We start from the raw sequence: 16,249 nt of genomic DNA, 5'->3' as shown, positions 1-16,249 counted from the left end.
TGCAAAAATCCTCAACACAACACTAGCAAACAGAATCCAACAGCACATTAAAGGACCATACATCATGATCAAGTGGGGTTTATCCCAGGATGCAAGCATTCTTCAATATATGCAAATCAATCAGTGTGATACACCATATTAACAAACTGAAGGATTAAAAACCATGTGATCATCTCAATAGATGCAGAGAAAGCTTTTGACAAAATTCAACACCCATTTATGATAAAAACTCTCCAGAAAGTAGGCATACAGGGAACTTACCTCAACATAATAAAGGCCAAATATGACAAACCCACAGTCACCATCGTTCTCAATGGTGAAAGAATGAAACCATTTCCACTAAGATCAGGAAGAAGACAAGGTGCTCACTCTCACCACTATTATTCAACACAGTTTTGGAAGTTTTAGCCACAGCAATCAGAGAAGAAAAAGAAATAAAAGGAATCCAAATCAGAAAAAAAGTAAAACTGTCATTGTTTGCAGATGACATACTACACATAGAGAATCCTAAAGATGCTACCAGAAAAGTACTACAGCTAATCAATGAATTTGGTAAAGTAGTAGGATACAAAATTAATACACAGAAATCTCTTGAATTCCTATACAGTAATGATGAAACGTCTGAAAGAGAAATTAAGGAAACACTCCCATTTACCATTACAACAAAAAGAATAAAATACCTAGGAATAAATCTACCTAAGGAGACAAAAGACCTGTATGCAGAAAACTATAAGACACTGATGAAAGAAATTAAGATGATACACACAAACGGAGAGATATACCGTGTTCTTGGATTGGAAGAATCAATATTGTGAAAATGACTATAGTACCCAAAGCAATCTACAGATTCAATGCGATCCCTAACAAATTGCCAATGGCATTTTTAATGGAACTAGAACAAAAAAATCTTAAAATTTGTATGGAGACACAAAAGACCCCGAATAGCCGAAGCAATCTTGAGGAAAAAAAAGGAGCTGGAGGAATCAGACTCATTGACTTCAGACTATACTACAAAGCTACAGTAATCAAGACAATATGGTACTGGCACAAAAACAGAAACATAGATCAATGTAACAGGACAGAAAGCCCAGAGGTAAACCCACGCACCTATGGTCAACTAATCTATGACAAAGGAGGCAAGGATATACAATGGAGAAAAGACAGTTTCTTCAATAAGTGATGCTGGGAAAACTGGACAGCTACATGTAACAGAATGAAATTAGAACACTCCCTAAGACCATACACAAAAATAAACTCAAAATGGATTAAAGACCTAAATGTAAGGCCAGACACTATGAAACTCTTAGAGGAAAACATAGGCAGAAGACTCTATGACATAAATCACAGCAAGATCTTTTTTGATCCACCTCCTAGAGTAATGGAAATAAAAACAAAAATAAACAAATGGGACCTAATGAAACTTAAAAGCTTTTGCACAGCAAAGGAAACCATAAACAAGATGAAAAGACAACCCACAGAATGGGAGAAAATATTTGCAAACAAATCAATGGACAAAGGATTAATCTCCAAAATATATAAACAGCTCATGCTGCTCAATATTAAAGAAACAAACAACCCAATCCAAAAATGGGCAGAACACCTAAATAGACATTTCTCCAAAGAAGACATACAGAAGGCCAAGAAGCACATGAAAAGCTGCTCAACATCACTAATTAGCAGAGAAATGCAAATCAAAACTACAATGAGGTATCACCTCACACCAGTCAGAATGGGCATCATCAGAAAATCTACAAACAACAAATGCTGGAGAGGGTGTGGAGAAAAGGGAACCCTCTTGCACTGTTGGTAGGAATGTAAATTGATACAGCCACTACGGAGAACAGTATGGAGGTTCCTTAAAAAACTAAAAATAGAATTTCCATATGATCCAGCAATCCCACTTCTGGGCATATACCCAGAGAAAACCATAATTCAAAAATACACATGCACCCCAATGTTCACCGCAGCACTATTTACAATAGCCAGGTCATGGAAGCAACCTAAATGCTCATCAACAGACAAATGGATAAAGAAGATGTGGCACATATATACAATGGAATATTACTCAGCCATAAAAAGGAACGAAACTGGGTCATTTGTTGAGACGTGGATGGATCTAGAGACTGTCATACAGAGTGAAGTAAGTCAGAAAGAGAAAAGCAAATATCGTATGTTAACGCATGTATGTGGAACCTAGAATAATGGTACAGATGAACCGGTTTGCAGGGCAGAAGTTGAGACAGAGATGTAGAGAACAAACGTATGGACACCAAGGGGGGAAAGCCACGGGGGTGGTGGTGTGATGAATTGGGCGATTCGGATTGACATATATACACTCATGTGTATAAAACTGATGACTAATAAGAACCTGCTGTATAAAAAAAATAAAAGAAAATTCAAAAAAAAAAGAAAAAAAACTACAATGAGGTATCACCTCACACAGGTCAGAATGGCCATCATCCAAAAATGTATAAACAATAAATGCTGGAGAGGGTGTGGAGAAAAGGGAACCCTCTTGCACTGTTGCCGGGAATGTAAACTGATACAGCCACTATGGAGAACAGTATGGAGGTTCCTTAAAAAACTAAAAGTAGAACTACCATCCAACCCAGCAGTCCCACTACTGGGCATATACTCTGAGAAAACCATAATTCAGAAAGAGTCATGTACCACAATGTTCACTGCAGCTCCATTTACATTAGCCAGGACATGGAAGCAACCTAAGTGTCCATCAACAGATGAATGGATAAAGAAGATGTGGCACATATATACAATGGAATATTACTCAGCCATAAAAAGAAACGAAATTGAGTTATTTGTCATGAGTGGATGGACCTAGGGACTGTCATACAGAGTGAAGTAAGTCAGAAAGAGAAAAACAAATTCCATATGCTAACACATATATATGGAATTAAAAAAAAAAGGTTCTGAAGAACCTAGGGGCAGGACAGGAATAAAGACGCAGACGTAGAGAATGTACTTGAGGACATAGGCAGGGGGAAGGGTATGCTGGGACAAAATGAGAGAGTGGCATGGACATATATACACTACCAAATGTAAAACAGATAGCTAGTGGGAAGCAGCCGCAGAGCACAGGGAGATCAGCTCGGTGCTTTGTGTCCACCTAGAGGGGTGGGATAGGGAGGGTTGGAGGGAGACGTAAGAGGGAGGAGATATGGGGATATATGTATATGTATAGCTGATTCACTTTGTTATAAAGCTGAAAGTAACACACCATTGTAAAGCAATTATAATCTAATAAAAATGTTAAAAAAAAAGAAGGGCAGATCTGAAGAAGTATTTTTCCAAAGAAGACATACTGATGGCCAACAGGCACATAAAAAGACACTCAACGTCGTTAATCATCAGGAAGATGCAAATGAAAATCACAATGAGCTATTATCTCATACCTGTTAGAATGGCTATTATCAAAAGGACAAGAAATAACATGCATTGGAGAGGGTGTGGAGAAAAGGGAACCCTTGTGCACTGTTGGTGGGAATATAAATTGGTGCAACCATTATGGAACACAGTATGGAGGTTCTTCAAAAAATTAAAAATAGAACTTCCATATGATCCAGCAATCCCACGTCTGGGTATTTACGTCAAGAAAACTAAAGCACTAACTTGAAAAGATATCTGTTCCCCCATGTTCATTGCAGCATTATTTACAATAGCCAGGCATAGAAACAACCTAAGTGTCCACTGGTGGATGAATGGATAAACAAATCATGTATAAATATAAATACACACACACACACACACACACACACACACACACACACATATACAGAGAATGGAATATAATTCAGCCATTAAAAAAGGATTAAATCTTGCCATTTGGGACAACACGGATAGACCCTGAGAGTATTATGCTAAGCGAAATAAGTCAAAGAAAGAAAGATGATTATCACATGATCTTAGTTATATGTGGAATCTAAAACACAAAGCAACAAACCAAGTTTATAGATATGAAGAACAGATTGGTAGTTGCCAGAGGCAGGGGGTGAGGTAGGAGGAGAAATGGGTGAAGGGCATTAAAAAGGTAAAAAACAAACTGAATTTATAAAATCTTAAAACAAAACTCCCTAGCAATTCCATTACCTCAACATAATGATAGCTATTGTTCGGAATACCTTTTCATTTCTTGCCTATATGCCTGTAGGCTTTTCATGATTTTAACCATAGCTTAAATTTTATTAAAGAAAAAAAAAAAAAGGGAATTCCCTAGAGGTCCAGTGGTTAAGACTCAGCGCTTTCACTGCTGAGGGCCCAGGTTCGATCCCTGGTCAGGGAACTAAGATCCTGCAAACCACACGGGATGGCCAAAAAAAAAAAAAGTGTTTTTTAACAAAGCAAAAAGCCAACAACAACCAAACAAAAAATATGACAATTCTGAGGCCTCGAAAAGGTAAGACTGGAGAGTCAGAAAGTGGCAAAACAGACTACATCTTAGTCCTTCTACCTACACTCCCATTCCAATGCTCCCTCCCAAAGTAGTAAAAGCTTTTGAAGCTTGAAAGCAAGGAGTTAGTATTGCTATATTACTCATGAGACAATGCAGTTCTCCCCTAAGAGCCAGTCTATTTTTATCAGAGCAGAACATTAATTCACTGGGTTACATGAAATGCTGTCCACATTCCGAAAAAATAAAGCCAAGTAAATAAAACAAAATAAATGCTCATGTGCTGCAAAATGTATCCCACTCCATCTGATTTCCTTAGGGACTTTCATGCAATATTTACACTTGTTCAAACTTGACAGATTTCTTTTGATAAGTTTTCACACACTAATTGCTCTGGAAGTGACAGACAGTTCCTGTCCCATTGGCAATTTTTATCAACTGAGTAAACAGATACTTGGAATGCAATATTTAATAGATTGTGAGGTTTCTGATGCTCAACTGAAAAATACTGAGACTGGTTAGAATGTGATAGCTATTAAGGCAGAAGGACCTAGGGATGGCTTTCTAACTCGTAGCATCTAAGTCTATAGGAAATTAACTATGAAACATCTCCCTCTTAATTGGTTCCTTTTTCCATATCTTTGGGCCAACAGTGAAGGATGTTTATTATTTTTAAAAGAAGACATCAATCAAGGAATTTTCAAATTCAGGTACTCATTGAGCAAGTTTACCCTCTGATCAGAGTCCTCAAGATGAATGCTCTTAACTTCACCTTGATGCTGCCTAATTTCTTTCTAGAGTTATATTATGTTGCACGACATTCTGAGTCATATCCCAAGGGGTAGCAAAGATGTCAGTTTTCAAAGATACCGTTCTTAATCCTCAAAGTTTTAAATTTGAAAGGGACCTAAGTCCAACCCCTGTGATTTTACAGATCAGGAAGCTGAGGCCTAGAGAAATTACATGCCTGGATGACAGGCACACATTTGATAAGTGGGCAGAAATGGGATGATGGGGTAGTTGCAATATTCAGATGAGCTGGTTCTGTTAGCAAGCCATATGTTCCTCTCAGGATTTAATCTGGAGCTAGAAGAGATCACTTTTCTTTATCTGTAAATTTAAAGAGTAGAATTAGATGACCTCTAAGTATCTTCCAGCATTAAAATCCCATGATTTTATAAGCACACCATCAAATCCAACACCCTATTTTGACAAATAAAGAAAGTGGGATCCAAAGAGACCCAGTAACTTGCTAAGATTCACACAGGTAGTTTATTGGCAGGTCAAGAACTAGAACTTTTATACACACACACACACACACACACACACACACACACAGGCATACGCACTTATATTTGAGTTAAGCTGTGCTGTGTAGAAGGATAACTGACTTGATAGTCAGGAGACCTGGATTCTAGTCCTTGCATTGCAACCAGTTTGGGCTTTGGCAGTTGTTTCAACAGCACGAGAGCCTCCTGATCTTTAGATAGATTTATACGCACCTCTCCTACTTTTTGCACAGTCTTGTGAGGTTAAATTTCAACTAAGATATGATTCTAAGCAAGTAGATGTGATAAAATGTATTTTAAATGATTCTACAAACGAAACAGGTTTTGAGAATGCAGTCATTGGTTTACTTTTTGGCCAAATATTTACCTGGCATTAACCATTTACAAAAGCATGGAGCTCAGGGCTGGAATGGAGAGCAGCTAGAAAGACAGGGATCACAATCAGTGGGTAGTCTGTGTGGGCAAAGGGGCAGAGAGCATAACCCAGTGGAAAGATCCCTGAATTTGGTGTCAAGCAACATAGACTGAGTCTTGGTTTCAGTGCTTCTCAGCTAGAAAGTAATTTCTAAGTTTTCTCATCTGAAAAACAGGGATAATAAAAAGAACACCTGTCCTGCTAGCTGGGCATCAACTATGTTAATTTAAGTCAATTTTTTAAAGATTCTGCTATTTTTGTTTTGCTTTGTTTGTTTTTGCTTATAAACTGATCGATAAGTCATTTGTCTTCCTCTGACCTGAGGAGAAGGGAGACATTATAAATTGTAAGTAATCTCATTAATTCCAGAAAAAAAAAAAGAACTCAGGGAGAAACCTTAAACGCAAAGCAGCCCTAGTGATTATGCACCATAAACAGGTAGTGGGAGAGTCAAAGAAAAGAGTGTGTTTTTCTATACTGAAGTGATATCCCAAGAGGGGGTGACCGATAGACTTCTGACTTCTGAAAGCTGAAGCCTCTGGATGACACCTCTAATACGAAGACACTAAATGATCAATATAAGTATATTTGAATAGCATCTTGGGAAATAGGAGTGGAGGGGAGGTGTCTGAGACGAGTTGAAATTGAAGGGCTGGAATAGGACAGATATTGTACCTCTGTTAATTAGAAGATGGACTTATGGGTGTTCAACACCTATGATAATGGCCACAGCCCTTGACAACTTAGGTTGCTGAAATCATGGCTGTGGCTGAAAGGACCCCTGTTATAGATGCTCTGTGTCCCAGAGAACTGGGTTTAAACAAGGAGCCCATCACCAAGCAGGACCTCCCAGGGTTCAGACACTATTTTGCACTATTCATTAGTGCTGAGTGGAGTAGGGACGGCATATATGTATCACTTGGACCAGCAGGTGCCATGCCTTCTCTCATGGCAGACACTGAAAATTGACTATGCCAGACACAGATTCACAATCCTCAACGCAGCGCTTCAGGCTGTTACCTCCAATCAATTGATGTTGGCACATGAAGTCAAACCTTTTTACCATCTTTGCAAAAGTGATTTAGGGGAAATGAAATGGTGACCATGTGAGGCAAGGATTAGATAAGACCCAGTACTAAAACTCATCCAAACTCGTGGCAAGCATTTCTAAAAATAAGCCTCCTGACTAAGCCTCATGACCACTCACTGTGTTCAGTGATTTTTAGTACATGCTCTTTACTCACTCAGATGTGGCAGTGGAGGTATGGGAAGGAAGATGGAAAGAGAGTATTTTCTAGTCATGTATACAGCTCTTGAATATTGCTCTTGTGTATGGCTCATGATTTCCCCCATTTTATGGGTGACTTCTTGTTTTTTTTTGTCTCTGTTTTATTGGGAAATTGGACAGTTTTCTGGAGTATAAATTTTCTTTAAACATTTTTAGGTGGAAGTTTAGGAATTTAACTTGAAGGCAATTTAACACATTGCTCTGACAAAAAGCCAGAAATGAGTATATGATGGAACAGGTATAAAACTCACACAAATTTAAAGGTAAAAGGAAAAACTTCAACAAAATCTGTACTTTGCAGTGGATTGCTTCAGGATATGCTCCCAGATTCCCAGGGGGCAGATGCTGACTCTCCTTTGCTCTCAGAAATGGATCAGTAAAAAATGTGAGAAATACTGCCTAGGCCTGGAGTCAGCAAACTTTTATACTCCAAGGGGAGAAGCCCTATAATTTTTAGACAGAATAGCATCCTTTCTGTTAGCATACTCAGACTCTTGAGTGGAGGCAGGAAAGTGATGGCACATGAAACGGATTTAGCTTACAAAACTGTGTGTGCCTTTTATGGCTAAAACTGTTTTGAAAACACTGAAAATCAAATAGACATCTAGATAATTAGGGTTTTCTTGAAACTCAAACACAGTTCTTAAATATCAGGCTTCCAGAGGAATCAGGGGGGTGCACTAGTGGGTCCCCAACTAGAGTGAGCTCCAGAATTATCAGAAGGGCTTGTTACTACACAGAATGCTGGGTCCCACCCCCAGAGTTCCTGATTCAGGACGTTGGGATGGGGACTGAGAATCTGCATGTCTAACAGGCTCCCAGGTGATGCTGGTGGTGCTGGTCTGGAGACCAAACTTGCAGAAACACTCCTTTAAAAGGCTGACTACCTTAGGCTCTCATTCTATCAGGGAAACAACTGGCAGAGCTGAGCACCAGCTTCCCACTTGGAAGCAGGCAAGCGGTCTTCTGTTTGCCACAGGCTCTACCAATCCCTAGTGTACACCAGGCCCACAGTACTCAGTAGGCAATTTAGCTTGTGAGCTCTGCTTTGGTATCTAGAAGGAAAGACAAATCAAGGTACGGGAGTGACCCTTAGTTGCATGCTTTTGTTAGCATGAGAATGGTACTGGAGACCATAAACGCAAGCCAACCTGAGTATTTTGATGAGATGAAGGTGGAGGTGGTGCTGAAACGACACAGAATCAATATCAGAGCTTTGCGTGATTGTAACAGGGAATGGTCCAGCCTGCTCACTGTGGTCAAACTAGGAAGGCCACAGCACAGCTTGAGTGGACTACAATGGCCAGATGAAAATACCATTCATTGGGGATTACAGGATTTTTCTTTCAGTTATTTGTTAAATATTTAGCATTTAAAGCAGTCAGAGTAGCACCATATTTTATGAAGAGCTCAAACAACAGCCAAAGTTCATTTGAAAAGTATTAATCCCGTGAAGCACAGATACTCTTCAAAAGCCAAGTATAAAATGTGAAAAGCACATAAAAGTTGATGAGCTCACTGCCCAATTCTAGAAAGAATACCACTTTTCCTGGGGTAGTGGGAAAACAGAACGTCAGATGACAAAACTCTTTCAGCTTAATATTTATGCCCTCTTCATACAATGCCCTCCCCCAGATGCGAGATATCTGTAGAAGGTGTAAATTTCCTATTGCAGGGGGAAGGGCAAATGCAATCAGCATACAAGTCCTGTTTTTGGCACCCATGGCTGTCTCACCATTACCTCTCATTGGCTTAAGGACATTCATTTTGCCAACTTCAGGCTGACTGCCACTCCACACCAACCCACACACAACTGCCAGATGAATCCTTCTATGGAACCACTCTAAATCAGGCCCCTCCTTTGCACACAAGTCTGTTGTGAGCCCCGATGCCTCTTGGATTAAGTAAAATGCATCAGACTAGTATTCAAGTCCTTCCAAAGCAGGACTCCATATTATCTAGTCTTAGCTTTACACACTTCTTTACATGCAGATCTATATTTGGGAGAGGATTCCTCAAGCTAAACTCTACAAAACTCCAGGGAGGCTGAGGAGGGGCAGCCATGATTAATTTATTCATACAATACATCCTTATTCCCTCAGGGATCACTTTTTGATACAAAGATTAGGCACCAAGGGAAGGCTCTGCCCCCACTGTTTGGCTTTAAGTAGAGAGCTCTGTTGTAAATCTTTTGTGTGATTTGCACTTCTCAACAAAATTGTATCTTAAGGAAGGTTCATACTGCTAAGTAGGTTCGTTTAAGGTAACATGGAAATACAGTCACTGCTCCCCTGAGAGTCTCCCTGCCCAGGCCAGTGCACTGTCTTCCCAGGATTCCCTTCTCACTTCTGCTTAACTCAAACACTGCCTTCTGCAAAGAAGCCATTTTCTGGCCTGGGAAATATAAGTGATCTCTCCTCAACAACCAAATAAGCATGTGTGTCTTTTCTGCCTCATAGCAACTGCACTTTCTCACACATACTAAAATGTTTTTCCCATATGAGAATGGTTCAATTGTTTGTCTCCTCTCCGACTACCAAACTTGAATACTACTTGTGCACCAGAATACGTACAGCAGGAGAACACAGGTTTCACTTTGGTCCCTCACATTCTGGAAGCAACTCAGGTAAACACTAGTTGAATTGAACTGAAATTCCAAATGTCAGAAGTTTCCTGGAGCCACAATTTCATTACTGAACTCGAGGCCCAGAGTGCTAGTGAGAAGTAAGTTAACTGCAAATAAGAGGCTACAAGACTTTCATCAGACCACTGATGGCAAATCAAAATCACTGAAATCAGAGAAGGGCAAAAACATCAGAGTCCATATATTTTCAATCAGAATGCATAAGCCCTTTCCCTAAAAAAGCTTTCTTTTTCTTTTTTTTTTTCTGACGCTCGGATGCAGTTTACCAAGTTTACAAAATGGCAGAAAGAACAGATGACTGATTCATAGTTCTTCGAATATCCAAGAGTGAGAAAGACTTAGGAAAAGCAGAGAGGTAAGCATGCAGGGGTGAAGCTGGTCCACGCGACTTAACAGGCTAAGTGACATATATTGAAAAAAAGACTTGAGTTGCCGGATGACGCCTGTGTGCCCTGGCCAGATCACAAATACTCAAAGTTAGCAGTAATCCTTGGACTAAGATATTTACATGCACAAGAAAGGTAAACCTAGCTCCACTGAGCCAGATTTTCCCATCTACCTTTAAGTAAGGCTACATCTTATAAGTGCAGGCTTAACTCAGAGATTATTGCAAGTTTGGTTCCTGACCACTACAATAAAGTACCTCATATGAGGTGCTCTGGTTTTCCAGTATATATAAAAGTTATGTTTAGACCACACTGTAGTCCATTAAATTTGCAATAGCATTATATCTTAAAAAATGTACATACTTTAAAATTAAAAAATATTAATACTTTATCTCTAAAAAATTCTTACCATCATCTGAGCCTTCAGTGAGTTGTAATCTTTTTGCAATAGTAACATCAAACATCACTGACCACAGATCACCATAATATATATAATAACAATTAAAAAGTTTGAAATATTGTGAGGATTACCAAAATACGACACAGAGATAGAAAAGAGCAAATGCTGTTGGAAAAATCGCGCCAATAGAACTTGCTTGGTGAAGGATTGCTCCAAACCTTAAATTTGTAAAAAATGAAATATCTGTGAAGTGCAGTAAAACGAAGTGCAATAAAATGAGGTAAGCCAATACATTAACAGAACCATAACTTGCTTAATTCTTTACATTTCTGAAACACTTTGGTATCTATTATCTCATTTGTTGGCTCAGACCATTTTTGGAAATAAGTAGGATAAAGATGAGTTCCGGGGACTTCCCTGGTGGCACAGTGGTTAAGAATCCACCTGCCAATGCAGGGGGCACGGGTTCAAGCTCTGGTCCGGGAAGATCCCACATGCCGTGGAGCAACTAAGCGGATGCGCCACAACTACTAAGCCTGCGTTCTAGAGCCCACAAGCTACAACTACTGAAGCCCACGTGCCCTACAGCCTGTGCACCGCAACTACTGAGCACACACACTGCAACTACTGAAGCCTGCGCGCCTAGAGCTCATGCTCTGCAACAAGAGAAGCCACCGCAATGAGAAGGCCATGCACCACAACGAAGAGTAGCCCCCGCTCACTGCAACTGGAGAAAGCCCGCACACAGCAACGAAGACCCAGTGCAGCCAAAAATAAATTTTAAAAAATTGCTGTTAAAAAAAAAAAAAAAGATCAGTTCCGTTGGAGACAGAGGAAATGTAACACACAGGAAAGTCAAGGGATCTATTCCAAGACCACAGAGAGAACCAGTGGAATTAGTCTTGGGATTAAAACAGACATCTCTTAAGGCTGTGGCAGAGATTTCTTTTTCTGTGCTACAAACCATCACAACCACAACCTTCAGATTAACTGAGCCAGTAATGTGGTGGTCCAGGGGTTATCATGACTGATGCTCCACCCCCTTTGCTGACAGAGCTGCAGTAAGGATTGTGGCAAGGATCGTGACAATCTTGACTGTTTTTGTATTCCACAGTACCTAATCCCAGAGCTGGCACTCAGGAGATGCTCAGAATTTCAGGGAACTAGCTGACCAGCTAAATCCTGAAATATCAGGATGTACACATCAAGTGTATCATCAGGATTTAAAGACATGTTCTAAGAAAAGGCTGCACCAATCATCATTAATAGAATTTGTGCTTTCCGTCACAGCATAATCAAAATCTGTTATTACTTTAAGCTAAGCCATTTCTGGCAACAGAGGAAAAAAAAAAGAAATATTCAATGTGGGAAATGAAATACATTCACAAGAATGAAGAAAAATTTTGAGTAAACGGTAAAAAAAAAAGTCAATTAAACTATAATTATTTACATTTTATAGGATTGAAGGATTCAAGCAGTAATATGGTTAGCTGAATAAGCTTTCAAGCAATATCAACTCCCACACAAGTCAGCAATACACAGTCTTTTCACCAGATTATTAAACAGTTCTACACCCTCCTCAGTTAAAGATGTGATCTAAAATTCAAACAACTGACATTTAAATTCTGAGCATAAATTAACTTTAACTCAATCAAATTTATCAAGAAAATACTATTTTTCACTGGAATCCAAGATACTTTTTCTTGTCTCTTCCGTTTATCTTGCCAATGCTGAAGTGAAACCCATACCAAAGCATTCGGCTTGGTGGTCTACTAAAAATGAATCTGTCCTTCCCCAAAGAGAAGTATTTTCTGTTTTTATTTGGACCTTTAAAAACAAAAAAAGTTTTGTACTGACTGAAATGGTCAAGTTTTGCTTTGAGGTGTGGCAGACAGGACCAGATGAAAGATTTATCACCCATGAGTTAGAGTTCATTATCTGGTTTGCCATGAAAGGCACTTTTCTTCTTCTTATCAATATTTCTTCACTTGGTTCTCATAGTATGGAATCACCATTCCTCAAAGGCTGGTTATAGGAATGAGGGTGAGTCATGAGGTAAACCAATCATATTACCTCCCTCCCAAGGCACAGTGACTGGTCCAGTAAGGGTCATATGACATAAGCCAGCAAGCAGAATTTTATAAAATTCAATCTGAGCACGAAGGGCTTTTTTTCCCTCAAGTTTCAAGACTCTGTCTGTGAGCAGAGTCCTCCATGCCCGTGTCTAAGGTGCTCCTGACAAGCTGGTGTGAATGGGTGAAAGGAAGACTCAAAGCTGACAGGGAGAGTAAGTGAGTGCACGTGGTGTTGAGTTCCTTGAGAAAAATCAACTCGGAGGAAACATTCTTGCCCTTCATGTAATCTTCTTTTTCTTAAAAATCAATAAATTGTTCATTAAAAAATAAAAATTCCCCAGGGATACTGAATTCCTGTCCCCTGCAATCAAAAGTGTCTTGGCTAATATTAACTCTTGCCATTTCTTTTCCTTATTAGAGATTTCCCATACCTCCTCTTCCCAATTTAGTAATGGCTTCTTCTTACCATCCTTAAGTCCCCTCAGAATGTCCTTTGAAAAATACTTGTTTACTAATCTACCATCCACCCACTACCACTTAAAACTGTTCTTTAAATTAGTGACTCTTAGGAACTGTGGATTCTTACCCATGACTCTTCTATGTCTTTTAAGGCAATAAAACAAAGACCTGCATGAAAAAAGGCAGCTTCAAGAAAACTTTTCAGTAAGAAAAAAACAAGTGATGATCACTGCCCTTTATCTGATGTTTAAGCAAATCTGTGTTTGTTTTTTTAAATAAATATTCTTACCTCAGGTGTTTTAGAGTATTTTCTATAACTGGTCAAGTATCTACCCTAGTATTTGGAGTTAGACATACCTGCTCCTGAAACCCTGCTTTGTCACCTCTATGAGACCATGGAAAGTTACTGATCTATGACTCAGTTTTCTCATCTGAAAAGTGGGGATAATAATACTTACACTTCATAAGTATTTGAGAGGATCAAGGGTAACTTGGTAAGCAAAGTGCTTAATTACAATTAGCACAATGTCCAGCACATACAAGCACTCAATAAATGTCAGTTAATATTTGTTGTTATTATGGATAAGGCAAAGATGGTGACTAGAACTGTCTGATAAATTATATATTCATTCAAATTCACTCTAAAGATACATTCTAAATCATCCACTTTCAGATCAGGATTTATGATTAATAAAGCTATACTGACATCTCAGTATATTCTTTCTTTTTCTGAAATTATTTTCACTTATGTTATTCATTTGATTCATCTCTAGGAGGTAATATCTGCTTTCAGGAAAGGAAAGTGAAGAACAGAGAGAAAAATGACTTATTAAAACTTGGCATTAAACAAAGCTAGTCCAGAAAATCAAATCTTCTGACCATTTGTACAGTGCTAGTATACTTATGCCAATAAGTGGAAATAGCAAAATCATAACTCAAAATTAATATGTTTTCTCACTTTCTAGAAACTGAGATCAGGGAGAAGCTGGGGAAGCAATGACAAACAGAGCTCTGTGGGTAATAAATACTGCACTGGGGAAGCTTAGCATTAAAGTTAAAATCAGAGCTCATGTATTACAGATTTTAGCTAGAATTACTCTAGAGAAAATCTGACCAACACTTTCCTTTTCAGAAGCAGGGAGAGGCACCTAGAGGGGCATTAGATAACTTTCATGTTTTTTGCTTGTTTGTTTTGTTTTGCTTGTAGTTAGTAAGTGATTAGGGTAGGACTTGGTATCCATGACATTAGTCTTTATACCTATTCTTCTCTTTTCATACAGTGTAGTTGAAAGGTGGGAGGGGAGGAGGTGTCCTCCACCTAACTTTGTGATCTTGGCCAAATCACTTAATCTCTCTAAGCCTCAATTTTCTCACATGTAAAGAAGGGATAACCCTTACCTTAGAGGCTTGATGACCAAATAAGACATCTATGTGAAAAGGATTTGTAAACAAGAAAACACCAAGCCAAGGTGAGAAATCATTATCGCACGGGCATAGCGAACAGATTTCAACGTGACTACAGAGCCCTGCCTGATTGGTATTGGCGATCTGGAATGCTGTTACGGTTTTGAGGATGCACTGGGACCCACAGGAAAAAGGAGTCATAATAGATCTGGGATGCTCCCATGGGTACAAGAGTGGGAACTGGGAACACATTTAACAATATTTAGGGTGCTGCCCCTGTGTAAATGAATAGTGGCTAGGATGGGGAGGGGGAAGTCTTTAATTAAGAGACTATGTTCTACAGCATAGTTTTCTTTACCTCTCTGTTCCCACAAAATGTAAAATTCTGTAAAATGAAAATTACCAAATTCAGCGTTGTCCTGAAGATGCAATTAAATAGTATATGCAGAAGAGCTCAAGAAACTGCAAAGCAACCTCCAGTGGAGATGGATTAATACTATTATAGCATAAAAAAATTACACATGCAGCCATATCTTACCCATAGAAAATACCTCCTTTATGTGCATGAAAATAAAAGTTAATTACCCCTCCATAATACAGACAAAACAATACGAAACTGACGTTCTTAAGTGAATGTTAGTAAAAATATTTTGCCCACTTTTAATTTCTAGCTTTTTGCCTGTCACTTTAAATTGGCTAAATGTTTGACAGATGTTCAATAACTGACATAGCTTATCTTCCTCTCTCAGGCTCCTTTCCTACTCAACTGCCAGCATTTCCGGTTGCTATAGCAACTGTAAACATTAATGATTATTCTAACAGGCCAAGGGAATTTAAACACATTCTTAAGGAAAAAAAAATTATCCATCTCTGGCAAGATGGAAAATATTATATGATTTGAATTCCTTAGTTATAGCATTTATTAAACGCACAAGCCTATTTCTATAGGTCGCACAGGTAATGATTTTTATTTTCTCCCATTTGACTAACAAAAGGAATTGTGGGGAACTGAGAAACTCAGTTTTCTCCGATGTGAAGGAAAAATAATTAGTCTGGATAAACGATAAATAAAAGAGCCGGAGGGGGAGCTTTGAAAGCAACCACCTGAGGTCACATGATACAGAGCATTGTTTCACAGGTATTTGGGTACAAGTTTAGGTCCTTCCACTTAAAGCCTCAGTGGTTTCAAGAGTAAAATTGGGATGATGGTATCTATCCTACCCACACATGTCACCCTCAACTGTAAAATGTACAAAATATGTGGTATCATTACTATCGTCTGTGAGAAAGTAAATAGTAGTCTACCCTTTGGAGGAAACTGAAAATAAATAAAAAGACAGTAGCATTGACAACATTTATTTCAAGCTGTTGGACCATGGGCCAGATCTGTATAATAGTTGTGTTCTATTTTCCATGCTTATGGTATAAATTTTTAAAAATTGATTGCTAACAGACAAAAATTGAAATATTTCATATAGAATTCC

General features: G+C 38.7%; 1 protein-coding gene across 1 annotated transcript in view; it reads right to left on the bottom strand.

The window, feature by feature from the left end:
• Positions 1 to 16,249, bottom strand: part of CNTN4 (contactin 4) — a 324,243-nt gene that overhangs the window by 199,837 nt on the left and 108,157 nt on the right. The gene's annotated exons all lie outside the window — the stretch shown is intronic.

The sequence above is a fragment of the Delphinapterus leucas genome, chromosome 10 (assembly GCF_059928025.1).
Source record: "Delphinapterus leucas isolate spDelLeu-1000000601 "Yukka" chromosome 10, BTC_Dleu_Yukka2, whole genome shotgun sequence".
Classification (NCBI taxonomy): domain Eukaryota; kingdom Metazoa; phylum Chordata; class Mammalia; order Artiodactyla; family Monodontidae; genus Delphinapterus; species Delphinapterus leucas.
Note: the sequence above shows the minus strand (reverse complement) of the source record. Positions and strands in the feature narration are given on the sequence as shown.